We start from the raw sequence: 14736 nt of genomic DNA on the forward strand, positions 1-14736 counted from the left end.
CCTGAGTGAAGAACTCCATAACCTCAGGCAGACTCTTCTTGAGCTTGAGACTTCCGCTAATTTTAGGGCAGAACAGCGGCTGGAGCACCTCACAAGTACGCTCTCAGCTAAGATGCGGGCAACTCGGGAGGAGATCCGGGCATTACGTCAGGTGTTGCATGGGGATCTCCGCACTATAATCCTCCATAACGAGACCTTCCACACCCGGAAGCTTGCTGCCATGGAGGACCATACCAGGGATTTGTGTGGGCTGCCTCGCATAGCACCACCACCTCCTGATGCAGCAGCAGAGGGTCATGAGAGTGACGGCAGCAGTTCTCCCACATTGGCATAGCCGTGCAGGCCATGAGCCCATGGAGGTGTTTTTTTTCCCAACATCCACACAGGTGGCTGTTGGTGCGCACCCTGTCCTCGGACCTCCTGGGTGGCCCACCCCTACGGCCCCCACATGGCCATTTTTGATTTTTGAATTTTGAATTTTGAATTTTGAATTTTGAATTTTGGATTTTGAATTTTGATTTTTTTTTAAAATAATTTGACAGTGTGTTGCCTTGTGTGGCTCCCGTGGGCATCCACTGTATTCCGGCTGGGCACATGCAGGCTTGTCCCGAGTTTGGGTTAGAAGCTTGGGTTCATGAGACACACACCCCTCCTGCTTCCCGTTTCCATGGGCTTGCAAAGGGTGTGACCAAGTGACAGTGATGTGCACAGTGACGTTGGGCTCCCATGAGCTGTGTGGGCAGTCTGTAGTTAATACTGTGTAGACATTCCTTGTGTATATTGTTGTTGCATTGTACAGTGCATGGTGTATTAATGTATGATTTTGCTTCCATGTATCCCTCTGAATTTGCAGGATCATTCCTCATGTCTTCACAAGGCTGTCTACTTTGGAGATGGAGTTCATGTTGTATACAGTACACAGACCAGTTTTGAAGGCTGCAAGACTACAGTTTGAAGAGGGGATGTGGTGGCATATTCAGGTTGTATGACTACGACTACTTTAACTTAGTACTGTCATGTTTTAGAAATGTTTGAACTTGTCTAGATGCATTGTTTAGTTGGTAAGTATTTGGTCATGTGTGTTGTTAGTTCAACATTACTAGGAGCATATTGTGTGTGGCCAGTTTCCATTAGGGACACTGTACTTTGTGACACTTGTGTCAGGTTTTTGGCATTGCTTTGTTTGCTCTCACATAGCATGACATGCCATGGTGTGTTGGGTGGCGGTGCTGGGGAGGGGTTGGGTGACATGTCACTGTTCTCATGTTGTATTTTGCAAGGGGGTCATGCATTTAGCAGAATATGTGTCTTTTGATGACACAGCATTGGTGGTGTTTCTGTAGGTAGGGATGCACACATTGTGACACTTCCAGGTGACCAATCTCAGGATGGTATGGTTGTGACAGTTGACTGTCCCTCATGTCATCATCATTGATTGTCAGCTGGTATGTGGCAGGGCTGTGTGTACTCCACAGGGGTGTGATTCTAAGTGAAGTAATTAGCCACCAGCTGTGTTCGGGCTGCCTCACCCCATGCCCTTTCCCCTCCCATGCGCAGCAGGCGTGCATGTGGTTGGGGATGTGGGGGCACCACCATGTCCACCGGCAGACCCCGGCGTTTTGCAACGTTGTGCAGGACACATGCTGCCACTATGATCCTGCACACTACTGGGGGAGCGTATAACAGCTGCCCACCAGAACGGTCAAGAGCGCGAAAGCGTGACTTGAGCACTCCAAATGTGCCCTCCACTATGCCTTGGGTTGCAATATGGGCTGTGTTGTATCTTACCTCGGGTGGTGTGGTGGGGTTCTGAATTGGCATCATCATGTGGGTGCTCAGAGGGTAGGCACTGTCCCCTGGGGAGGTGGTGATGGGTATCATTAGTGGGGTTGTGACATTACTCAGCATCTGGCATGCATGCATGTGCTGTGACATTTATACTCACCAAGCAGCCATGTATCGCCATGCCGCCCAGCTTCTACATCCCGGTTTAGGGTTGACATTCTGTAAATGAAACTGTCGTGGGTGGACCCTGGATAGTTGGCATATACTGAGGTGATGATTCCCTTGGCATCACTTACTACCTGCACGTTGATGGAATGCCAGTGCTTGCGGTTTCTATAGATGTGCTCTGATGCCCTGGGGGGACGTAGGGCCACATGGGTGCAATCAATGGCACCTAGGACTTTGGGGAATTGTGCCACCCTGTAGAAATCCTGGACGACAGCCTGCCTTTCTGCAGATGTTCTGGGCAGGTATATGTGCCTGCGCACTGATGGGCGTGCAGTCATGATGGCCAAGACCTGGTGTAGGCAGCGTGACTGTGTGGCCTGTGACACCCCCGTCCACTATGGCACTTGTCCGCTGAAATGATCCGGTGGCCAAAAAGTACAGTACATTAAGGACCTTCTCCAGGGGGCTGAGTGCTTGGGAGCAGAGGGTGGGTGATGTGAGGTCATCCTCCCACTCACTGACCAGGTCGTGTATTATGTGAGGTGGAAACCTGTACCTCCCATACACCTGGTCATCAGGCATGCCAAAAAGTCTGGTTCTGGGTGTGAAAATTCTGGGCCTGACTATCCTCCTCCTCCTCCTGCGGTATCCCATGACCACTGCTGCTAGGAACGGTATGTTCATCCTGGCGTCTGAGCTTGCTTGTTGTTTGTGTGCACTTTTATGCTGCGCGGGTCCACGTACGCCTGCTTCCTGCTGGCGCACGTGTTTCCGGATTAGCGCATCTTTTTTGGCACGTGCGTGTGGGTGTTCCGTGCATTTGCCTCCTGTACTTCCCCGCCCACCCCAGATTTACACGTACCTCGCTCGCACAGGCCGAATCACGTGTAAAACTTCACGCGAGCCCAACTTCCCGCAAGCCCAACTTCCCGCAAGCCCCTGAAGTACACGTACCCCGCCTACCCAGGCACAATCGCATGTGAAACTTCCCGCGCACCCCTATAAATACACGCTATTGTTGACACAGCGGGTGTCCATGTTTGTCACGTACCCCTTTGCAAGTCATTTGTCCTAGAGGGCCACAGTATGTGAAATTAATCAGAGCTGTATATACGTGCTTTTTGATAGCGCACATATTTTTAATGCGCAGGGACGCTACCGCCTGCCTTCGTGTGGCGGACATGTGTTGATGTACATAGTTGACTTTTGGTTTGTGTCATGGAATCACCATTTCACTGCTGGTGGGTGGGGGTGCAAGCGGACATGAGTGGGACATGAGTGGGGGCCTGCTGCCAGGTGCCCCTGACTGCTGGGGGGTGGGGGTGATGGGGGACATAAGTGGGACATGAGTGGGGGCCTGCTGCAGGTGCCGCTGACTGCTGGGGGGTGGGGGTGCAGGAGGACATGAGTGGGACATGAGTGGGGGCCTGCTGGCACGGGCCCCTGACTGCTGGGGGGTGGGGGTGCAGGGGGACATAAGTGGGGGCCTGCTGGCAGGTGCCCTGCACTGCTGGGGGGTGGGGGTGCAGGGGGACATGAGTGGGACATGAGTGGGGGCCTGACTGCTGGGGGGTGGGGGTGAAAAGGGACATGAGTGGGGGCCTGCTGGCAGGTGCCCCTGACTGCTGTGGGGTGGGGGTGCTGGGGGACATGAGTGGGGGCCTGCTGGCAGGTGCCCCTGACTGCTGGGAGGTGGGGGTGTGGGGGGACATGAGTGGGACATGAGTGGGGGCCTGCTGGCAGGTGCCCCTGACTGCTGGGGGCTGGGGGTGCTGGGGGACATGAGTGGGGGCCTGCTGGCAGGTGCCCCTGACTGCTGGGGGGTGGGGGAGCAGGGGGAGATGAGTGGGACATGAGTGGGGGCCTGCTGGCAGGTGCCCCTGACTGCTGGGGGGTGGGGGTGCAAGGGGACATGAGAGGGGGCCTGCTGGCAGGTGCCCCTGACCGCTGGGGGGTGGGGGTGCTGGGGGACATGAGTGGGGGCCTGCTGGCAGGTGCCCTGCACTGCTGGGGGGTGGGGGTGCAGGGGAGCATGAGTGGGACATGAGTGGGGGCCTGCTGGCAGGTGCCCCTGATGGCTGGGGGGTGGGGGTGCAAGGGGACATGAGTGGCGGCCTGCTGGCAGGTGCCATGCACTGCTGGGGGGTGGGGGTGCAGGGAGACATGAGTGGAACATGAGTGGGGGCCTGCTGGCAGTTGCCCCTGACTGCTGGGGGGTGGGGGTGCAGGGGGACATGAGTGGGGGCCTGCTGGCAGGTGCCCCTGACTGCTGGGGGGTGGGGGTGCAGGGGGACATGAGTGGGACATGAGTGGGGGCCTGCTGGCAGGTGCCCCTGACTGCTGGGGGGTTGGGGGGCTAGGAGACATGAGTGGGGGCCTGCTGGCAGGTGGCCCTGACTGCTGGGGGGTGGGGGTGCAGGAGAGCATGAGTGGGACATGGGTGGGGGCCCGCTGGCAGGTGCCCCTGACGGCTGGGGGTTGTGGGGCTAGGGGACATGAGTGGGGGCCTGCTGGCAGGTGGCCCTGACTGCTGGGGGGTGGGGGTGCAGGGGGACATGAGTGGGGGCCTGCTGGCAGGTGCCCCTGACTGCTGGGGGGTGTGGGTGCAGGGGGACATTAGTGGGGCCCTGCTGGCAGGTGCCCCTGACTGCTGGGGGGTGGGGGTGCAGGGGGACATGAGTGGGGGCCTGCTGGCAGGTGCCCCTGACTGCTGGGGGGCGGGGGTGCAAGGGGACATGAGTGGGGGCCTGCTGGCAGGTGCCCCTGACTGCTGGGAGGTGGGGGTGCTGGGGGACATGAGTGGGGGCCTTCTGGCAGGTGCCCCTGACTGCTTGGGGGTGGGGGTGCAGGGGGACATGATTGGGACATGAGTGGGGGCCTGCTGGCAGGTGCCCCTGACTGCTGGGGGGTGGGGGTGCACAGGGACATGAGTGGGGGCCTGCTGGCAGGTGCCCCTGACTGCTGGGGGGTGGGGGTGCAAGGGGACATGAGTGGGGGCCTGCTGGCAGGTGCCCCTGACTGCTGGGGGATGGGGGTGCAGGGGGACATGAGTTGTTGATCATATTGCAAGGTGACATGTGCCATGGCTGGGGGGCATGCCCATGGCGGATGGGCTGCCTGCGGGACATGACCAGGGGTGCAGGGTAGTCCCCTGTGGTGTGGGCTGCCTGCAGGGGTCATGGAGGGGGTAGAGGGGACACCTGGTGGGACCCACACTGCCAATTCACGTGTAGGACTCTCCGTGCACCCCCGAAATACACGTTCTCCGCTCTGACAGCAAAATTGCGTGTGAAACTTCCATCGCACCCCTGAAATACACGTACTCAGGCCAATCGCGTGTGAAACTTCCCGCGCACCCCAGATTTACACGTACCCCGCTCGCCCAAGGCCAATCGCGTGTGAAACTTCATGCGAACCCCTGAAATACACCTACCCCGCTCGCCCAAGGCCTATCGCGTGTGAAACTTCCCACGCACCCCTGCTATTTTTCACACAGCGGGTGTCAGTGTTTGTTGCATACCCCTTTGCACATCATTTGTCCTAGAGGGCCACAGTATGGGACATTCATCATGGCTGTATATACGTCCTTTTTGTTAGCGCACATTTTGGCACACATTTCTTTCATGCGCAGGGACGCTACCGCCTGCCTTTGTGTGGCGGACGTGTTTAGGCCTGTGCGCGTCTTTGCCCGTGTGCTGGTTTGCCCTATTCGATTCCATGAATACGTGTTGTAGGCGAGCGGGTGGCCGTTCCGCGCACTTGCCTCCTGTACTTCCCCCGTGACGCCCTCATTTTCACGCGTTGTTCCCCATTCCGCGTGTCACGCCCCGTGTTACGCCTACTTTTGTTGTGTGCGCCGCGCTATGTACGCTTTCGCTGTGCGCTTAGCGCACGCGGTTTGAAGACGTGTGCGCCAGCGTGCGCCACGCAGTATTTTGGCGCACATCCTGGAATTTCCTCGTGCACGGACTTCCATGAATCGCTGTGCGCGGGTTTCACTGTGATTTTCGCACTGACACTGCGATTTGCATGCTTTCGCACGCTTGCGCCGAAAATTTCAGTGCACATTATTTCCATGAATCGACCTGCTAGGCTAAACAGCGCAGAAAGTACAGAGGCTAAGTTCAATATTAACTGCAAGGCACATATAGACTAAATGGGGCTGACAGTGCAATTCGAGTAATGCTGTTCAATGCAGGACAGATAAAGAAGGTCCTTGAGGTATGACCGTAGGTTCATCTAGATTTGAGTTATGCATTTGAGCCTAAGTAGTACCAAAAAAAGCATTGCAGCAGAGGTACCCTGAGTTCAAAAAACACATTTAAGGCTGAGTAGTGGTAATCAGAGTAGAGGTTAAGCACCAGATTTCAACATACACATAGTGCCAAACAGTGGTTTGCCTAGTTTGTAAAGATACACATTTGAGACTAGCTAATACCAGACAGTGCTAGGCAGTGCAGACGGAAAGATGCAAGTAAGGCAGTGGTTCACCTAGGTTCAAATACACATTTGGGCTAAGTAGTGCCAAGCAGAAGCTAAGCGCCTAGTTTCTAGTACACATTGTGCCAGGCAGAGGCTGAGCAGTGCAACAGATCAAGTATTGCAGTGGGTTATGCTGGCCTGAGATTAGGCATCATTTGCGTGTGCAGTAGGTGAAAGTCATTAGGTGGGGTGAGATAATAGTTTTTGCTGGTAGTAGTCGCAGGCTGGTGATGGGGGCATGGAGAAAATATGGGTTTGCCTTAGGTTAGCCACGTGGGCCACTACATGCAATGGTCATGTAGCGGTGCAGTGCTGCAGGAAATAGAGTGGGCAAGCGTACGGGTGGTAGCCACATAACAAGGTGGAGGTAACATTGAAATTAGAGCTTGGTACCTTAGAGAGGCAACTTCTAGGAAATATAGTCCAGGCCGGTCGGGATGCAACGTTCCTGGCAGAAGGCAGGAACAGGCAAGGACAGGCTGGGACAGGTGATTTGCCTTCCTTGTTGTGCCTTTGTTGTCAGGCCGGCTTCGCCTTCCAGCGATTCCCGATAGGCTGTTTAGGCCGCGGCAAGGTCAATCAGCTCGAGGGGCGGGCTGCTGGCAGGCAAGTTCGGCTTCAGATAAATGATGGCGGCGACCATCTTTAAATGGAAGGGACCCTTGTGGTTCTTGATGGCGGCGAATGCAGCTGGTGGGCTTTTCTGTCGGATGGCAGCTTTCCCATCGGAAAGTATAGGTGGCGTTGTTTCTGTGCTTGGCAAATAGGCAGAGATGGAGTTTCCTTAAAGTGCGCTAGATGCGCAGATCAAGCACATAATAATGTGCATAGTGGACGGTGATGCACCCCAAGCCTTACCTGCTGTGAGAGCAGGGTGCGGGTGGTGCTGCTCCTGCAGCGCAGTGTGAGCTCCGGCTCCGCTCAAGGGCTAGTGAAATGTAAACATCTCAAAGACTGCTGAGCGTTTGGTCCAAAATTGTATGGTATGCTTACAGCATAATGTGGGGAAAGGTACATCAACACAGAGGGGTAGATTTGGTCCCCTCTCTGTGCCTTTTGAAGTGATACATTTTGATTTTATCGAAATGGAGCGCTGCCAGAAATATAAGTATGTTCTGGTAGTCATTTGTGCCTTTAGCAAATGGGTTGAAGCATTCCATGTAAAAGATGCCACAGCAATAACGACGGCGAAAACCATGCTTATGGAATATTTTCCTAGGTTTGGTTTGCCAAGGGTCATTTGGTCGGATAATGGTCCACATTTTATCACTGCTGTTATTCTGCAAGTATGCGCAGGATTACAGATTGATAAACGGTTCCATTCGGCCAGACATGCTCAGAGTGCTGGACTTGTAGAACGCCATAATTTTTGCATTTAATTGTTTTACAATTTTTACAAAATCTTTCTCCTGACTTATGATTTTAAGGCAGTTGTGATTGTGAATCCAGGATTTTGTAGGATTAAAATTCTCCCCTTTCTGTGCTTGTTTCTTTAAAATCATCATTATTCTGTTTTTCTGTTTGTTCTCGACTTGATTTTCCTTCCAGCTCTAACCCTTCGAAGAACTTGGCTGTTGCTACTGTCAATGTTGTAGATTCTCCGCTCATTAGCATGTTCCACCAATCTTCTTCACTGGTGGTGAGATGTTTCATTCTATGTGGTCGTAAATAGGTCGTTCTGAGACTGTTTGTACCCGAACAGTGTAGAAGTAGGTGTCGCACTGTTTCGATTTCTAGGGTGTCACAGTACCGACAGTTTTTATCTTGAACCTGTTTTCTGAGGTATAAAATTTCTTTAGTCTTTAGAATGTTCAGCCGTGCTCTCAAGAAAATTGTACGCAGTGGTTTATCTGGGAATTGTTTTAAGTAGTTCCTTGTCTTGTCCAGCCTTTGGGTGTTGATTGTATGGTGACTCTGTGGTGTGTACTTCTCAGCTTTTTCCAAGGTCTCGATCCAATCGTGGATTTTTAGTTTTTTCTTGATTTTCTCTGGGGTATGTTCTATATCCCATTCTGAACATCCAATTTTTTCTGACTGGTCTAGTAGGTTTTTGTACCATTTTGTCATCATGGTGTTTTTTTGATTCGTCATTTCTTGATAAATGATGTCCAGAATAGTAGGACGAGGAGTTCTTAGAATTTTTCCCAGGAATAGGAGACCGTTTCTGACTATCACTGATTCCAGTGATTGAAGACATAGTTCTCTTTGGATAACTGCTGCCGGGGTAGAATTGGGTAGTCGTAAGACTTTGCGCCAAAAAGCGCCTTCCAATTTTGTCCACAGTGTTGGAGGAAGATGTGGCATTGCTTCTGCTCCGTAAGTTAATGTTGGAGTGACTTTGGCTTTGACGAATTTTAGTTCTGGCAGGATGGTGAATTTTCCGAATTTCCTTTCCAAGAGTATTGCTTGTGCAGCCAATGTTTTCATCTTTAGAATGAGGTGTTCTTGCATCGATAGTTCTGGCTGCAAGATATTTTCACTCCTAAGTATGTGAAGGTTTTCACTGTCTCCAGCTTTTCTGAGTTTGCAAACCATTGTGTTCTTTTAGTTGGCCTAGTTGATTTTTCCAAGATCATAATTTTTGTTTTTGCTGTATTCAGATCTAAATCGTTCTTCTTCAAGTAGCTTACGAGGCTGTCTAGTTGACGCTGCAGTCCAATGGGTGTTTGGTCCAGCAGAAGGATGTCGTCTGCGTAGAGCAGTCTTGTCACTTTCGACTCTCCTATTTTTGGAGGAAAGGAGCGTGTATCAATTTCTGCATCCACTATGTCTGCCATGTATGGTTTATAGAGAGCCGGAGCCAGAGGGCATCCTTGTTTGACTCCTCTTGCTGTTTGTATACTTTCTGACAATAAACCCGCTTCATTCAGGCGTATTCTGATCGAGGTATTGATATAAAGCGCTTTGATAGGTTTGAGGAGTGAAGTTGGACACCTTTGTTTTTCCAATTTTTTCCAGAGTTTTCTCCTGTTTACACGGTCGAAGAACGCCATAATGGTATCCTAAAGAACAAACTAGCTAAAGTTTGCACTAGCAGTAATTTGAAATGGCCAGATGCCTTATCAGTAGTTTTATTGTCCATGCAGACGACCCCACAAACAAGAGCTGGACTCTCCCCCTACGAAATAGTAATGGGCAGACCAGCCAAAATGTGGAATCTGCCCAAGCCCAAAAGACTGAAAGATGTGGAGCATTTGCTCCTTTCTGAATACTGTGACCAGTTAACTCAAAACTTGCATTTGATTTATCAACAGGTGAGAGAAGCCCTTCCAGTAAGATACAAGGGGCCAGATCATCTAATCCGACCAGGCGACTGGGTGCTCATGAAAGTCTTTGAAAGAGTATCCTGTCTCGCACCGCGCTGGGGAGGACCGTTTCAGGTCCTGTTGGCCACACAGACCGCTGTACGAGTAGCAGGAAAGAAACACTGGATACACGCGATGCACGTCAAGAGGATACCTTTTTCTCTGCCACTTGACGAAGGAGAAGAGAAGGAGACTGTTCTGTTCCGCACGACAAGCCTGTTTTGAACGACACCAAGGGTGTCTCTGAGATTCTTCCTGAGCCTGTGGGGCCTGGGGAGACTGCTGCTTTGTCTTTGAATTCTTCCTCAGATCTTTCTGCACCCTTGAGCAATCTTGCTTCTGTTTCACCACTTCCATGAGGAAGCAACAACACTCTGTTCGCAGATCACACCGTACCTGGAGCCTTGAGGTACGATCTGCGGCCACAATATTAGACTTACAGCACAGCACAGCTGTGCCCACAAGAAACCACTGTTGAGCTAGTCCCTTGCCACTCCCTTGCTGAAACATATATAAGTAGCTGGGACCGGCAAAGTTACCTTCACGCAAAATAGTCACGTGGTTAGGAGGCCACCAACGGATGAACTGAAAGAGCCAGACAGAGAGACTTTCTAAACGGACCTTGAGCAACAATGTCCTTTTCTAACTCTACTCGTACTGAGCAAGCTATTGGTCTTGCGACTAACAAAGACTTTAAACAGCAAAAATCATGGTCCTTGAGGACTCATTGTTTTCTTGTTATAATGTGAATCGGTCTAACAGTTTCATTTGCACTTGGGTTCTGGTACATTGTGGGGGTGTGATCACTTAAGACTTTGTTATCAACTGAAAGTGTTCCCACTATGTCTTCACCTTTCATGCATCTGCACACTCTATCTCCTAGGGATTCCCAACACAGACAGAGTTACCACAACAACACTCTTTTATTAATTATGAATGTGACCCATGCAATTCTAAATTGAATGAATTGCTGGATATGTTCTCATTTGCCACAGCACGGGGAAAAAGGGTTGGCTGGTATACTCATCCTCTTCCTTTGAATACTGCATGCTATGCCTCACTAATGGCACTATTTATTGGTTGTTGGAATGACAGTATTTCTGGGAACTTCAATGGGAACAAGTTTGAAAGACGAGTCCTGACACCTTTGGCATGTTCCCTTTTTGTGAATATGAACAAACTCAATGTTGCTTCATTAGGCCTTCCAATAGACTTTCTAGACCTTTCCAATCACTCATTTCTTTCAAGATGGCTCCCGTAGGCAACCGGGATGCCATGCCTCCTTCTTATACTATCAATCATAGCCCCAACTCTGTTTCCTTCTGTATACAAAGGGATGGTTCTCAGCCAATGGGTACATTTGAGGGTTGTACCAACATTGCAAACCTAACTACTGAGGACAGTCCTTTGTATGTAGGTGATCCTGTTTATTTTGTCTGTGGCAATGAAGATTATCCTTGGCTACCTAGAGATTGGCAGGGTACTGGTTATTTGAGTATCTTGTTACCAGGGGTAAATGTAGCTATCACCTCTGAGGTCTCTAGAGCTTGTCCAAGGTGGGAAAAGAATGGTGATACTCCTTCACAGGTTATGGATGATGTAGCAAAATCCTTTGTACCATTTTGGGGACAGATAATGAACTCTGAGGATATTAGGAGACTAGCAAGAGTATTGGAGAGGACCATCAACAGAACCACCCATATACTATACAGCATGACACTGGAACAAAAAGCAATCAGATTAGTGGCCCTTCAGAATAGGATGGTGTTAGACGTCATCCTAGCCGAGCGTGGTGGGTATGTAAATTGGTGGGATCTGCTTGTTGTGTTTTCATACCTGACTCCTCCACCACCATATTCAAGGCAATACAAAATCTGCATGTCTTGAGTACAGAAGTACATGTTCCCGAGGGTAGTTGGGATATTAGTGCTTGGTTCTGGGACTTTCTACGTTTGTGGGGATGGAAGGTCTTTTCAGTCCTGTTAGTAATTCTTGGTGTTCTATTGTTCTGTTGTTGTTACATACAATGTCTTCCTGCCATATGTTCAATGTTAGGGGGATGTTGTGCGCAAACTAAGGGTACATTAGGACCAAAAATAAATGCCCCCGAGAAAATGACTAATGCTTTTGTAATGAAGGATATCACTATCAAGGATCTAATGTCAATTGATATTTCTGAGGTATGTGATTCAGGATGTACGGACATTGAAGCGTGGTGTTTTGAGTAAAGTGAATGTTTGAGTAATGCTCTTGGTTTAGGCCAAAAGGAAGGTTTGTTAAACCATAATCATATAATACCTCCTTATTATGAATATTGGCCTAAGACCATTCACATTACACAGAAAACCGTGTTTGTAATGTTCTGACTATTGTTTAACTTCACTGCCATTTTAAGAATCATCCGCCATTTTGATTTTAACTCTTGTTCCCTGTTCTAAAATGGTGGACTGTGTTTTCAACTTGCAGTCGAGACGAATGACCTTTGAGTTCGGTTAATGTTTAGGCTGACCGCTTTGGTGGAACGTGCCATGCTTTCCTAATGGTGTCTGTACGTTCAGGGTCTCCACAAGTGCCAGTTCTGCCGGTGCGTGACACTTTCTCTGCAAGAATAATCATTAACTGAACTGAGTCCTGTCTGCACTCTTCCTCTGAGGTGCTACAGATTAGGATGTCATCTACATATTGCAATACAACACTTTTCAAATCAGTATTGCTTAAGTCCATCTGCAAGACTCTATTGAAAATCGATGGAGACTCAAAGTACCCCTGAGGTAATCTTGTGCTTTTTAACTTAGTCTGACAAAAAGTAAATGACATCAGGTCTTGAGAATCCTTATGCAGTGGGATTGAGAAAAAAGCATGTTTCAAGTCAATCACAGTGAAAAATATTGCCTCAACAGGGATACTACATTAGATTGTCACTGGATTAGGAACTAGAGGGAACTCAGCATCTACAATCTGATTGATTGGGCGTAAATCCTGAATAAAACACAGCAATCCACCTTAGATTTCTTGATTGGAAACACTGACGTATTACATGGTGACTCTGAAATCACTAAAATGCCTTGTTGCATCATGTCGGATATTGTCTTAAAAATACCTTTGTCTGCCTCTCGAGACATGGGATACTGTTGTGCTCGAAGTAAAACTGATCCTGGTTTCAGTTTAATCTTAACTTCTCCAGCTCCTTTCAATAGGTCTACGTCATGAGAGCCTGTAGTCCATAATGAAGCTGGCACTTTTGCCATATCTTCATCAAAAAACTCAGGACACTTCAATGCTAACATCATTTTTTGAGGAACCTCACATTTTATTGCTCTCACCCAATAAGTAATGTTCATTTCAAATACTACTTCATCATCTGACGGATGGTCTCTAAACATATCCTCGTCAGTGACGTCAGTCAATTTGTAACTCTCCCCAATGGCAATCACTGTGCACCATCGTCTGCCTTCATAATCAACTCCATCAATCATAGCCAGTTCCCCTCATAGTATAGCTGCTTGTAATTCTAAGGGAAAGATGCATCCTCCCTCTTCATCCATAGGTATCCTTGTCCTAAATAAAAATTCATCAGGTATCTTCACCATTTTCCCACTAAACCTGGTAGCCATGTTAACAAAATGCATACCCCATAGTGAAAAACCTCTGGTTCAAGCGGTACTCCTTGTATGACCATTTTTCCTGTGAATGCCATAATAAATTCCCTCACGTTTAAATAATGCATTCCTGGCATTGAACATACTATGCCTTCATCAGTAAATGAAATCAACATGTTCAATTATGTCATTAAATCTCAACCTAATATTTTAACAGATGTCTGTCTCGAATATAATAATGGTACAGACAGATCACATTCTCCTATAGAGACTAGCAATGCTGCTGGATCTCTCAGCTGCATTTGACCTTGTGTACCGCAGGGTCATTTGCAGCCACCTAGACTCAACCGCACACTTTTCTAAAGAGTCCATAACCTAAATCCAGTCTTTTCTCAGCAACAGGACTATGATGGTGTTCTCCCCATCGGCAGCGGCTGACCCGATTCCCATCCTGTACCAAGTTCCTCAGGACTCTTGCGTCTCCCCTACCCTATACACCATATTTGCTAAGCCCCTTTTTGATGATCTGGACCTTCTTGGTATCACCTACACCAACTATGCAGATAATTCCCAGATTCTCCTCCCACTTTCTGGGGATTACAACAAGGATTTGGCCTTGGTAAATAGGGTGTATATCATCATCCAGGCATGTATGGTAACCCATGGTCTTTGCCTTAATGATGATAAAACAGAGCTCATCATCCTAGGGACTCGTTCTAACCTCAAAAAGCTAAGCCAAGACTACACCTCATTTGGGATTGATGGTAATATTATCAAAGTGTCCAAGGAGGTGAAGACACTTGGCTTTTATCTGGATTCCACCCTCTCCTTCGTCAAACAGGTGAAGTCTATGGCATCTGCCACAGCTTACACTTGTAAGCTCATTAGAGCAGGCAAACACTTTCTCTCAGATAACAACTGCATTATTTTAGCTAGAGCCCTGATTCTATCTAGGCTTGACTATTGTAATGCTCTCTACATTGGTGCTAATAAATCCATTATCCAAAGAATTCAAATCCTACAAAATAACGACCTGCAAGCAGCTCTTGGTGTGTCCAAAAGATCGCACATATCCATGATCAGGCGCCAAAACAACTGGCTGTCCACCCAAAACAAAATCCATTTAAAAGTGGCATTGCATGTTCACAAAGCTCTGAATAATGCCGCACCTAGCTATCTCACAGATAAATTCCTAAAGAGAAGTTCCACCCGACCTGCAAGAACCTTTAATGCCAATAGCCTCATCATACCAAGATTCAGGCTAACTAAGGCTGGGGGAGGTAACTTCCAGGTCCGAGCAGCCCAATTATGGAATTCACTGCCTCAACATTTACGTGAGGAGGAGCCCTTTCTGAAATTCAGATCCAACTACATCAACCTGCTGAAATCTGCCAAAG

Source organism: Ambystoma mexicanum, chromosome 14 (genome assembly GCF_040938575.1).
Source record: "Ambystoma mexicanum isolate Mex_15411 chromosome 14, UKY_AmexF1_1, whole genome shotgun sequence".
Classification (NCBI taxonomy): Eukaryota; Metazoa; Chordata; class Amphibia; order Caudata; family Ambystomatidae; genus Ambystoma; species Ambystoma mexicanum.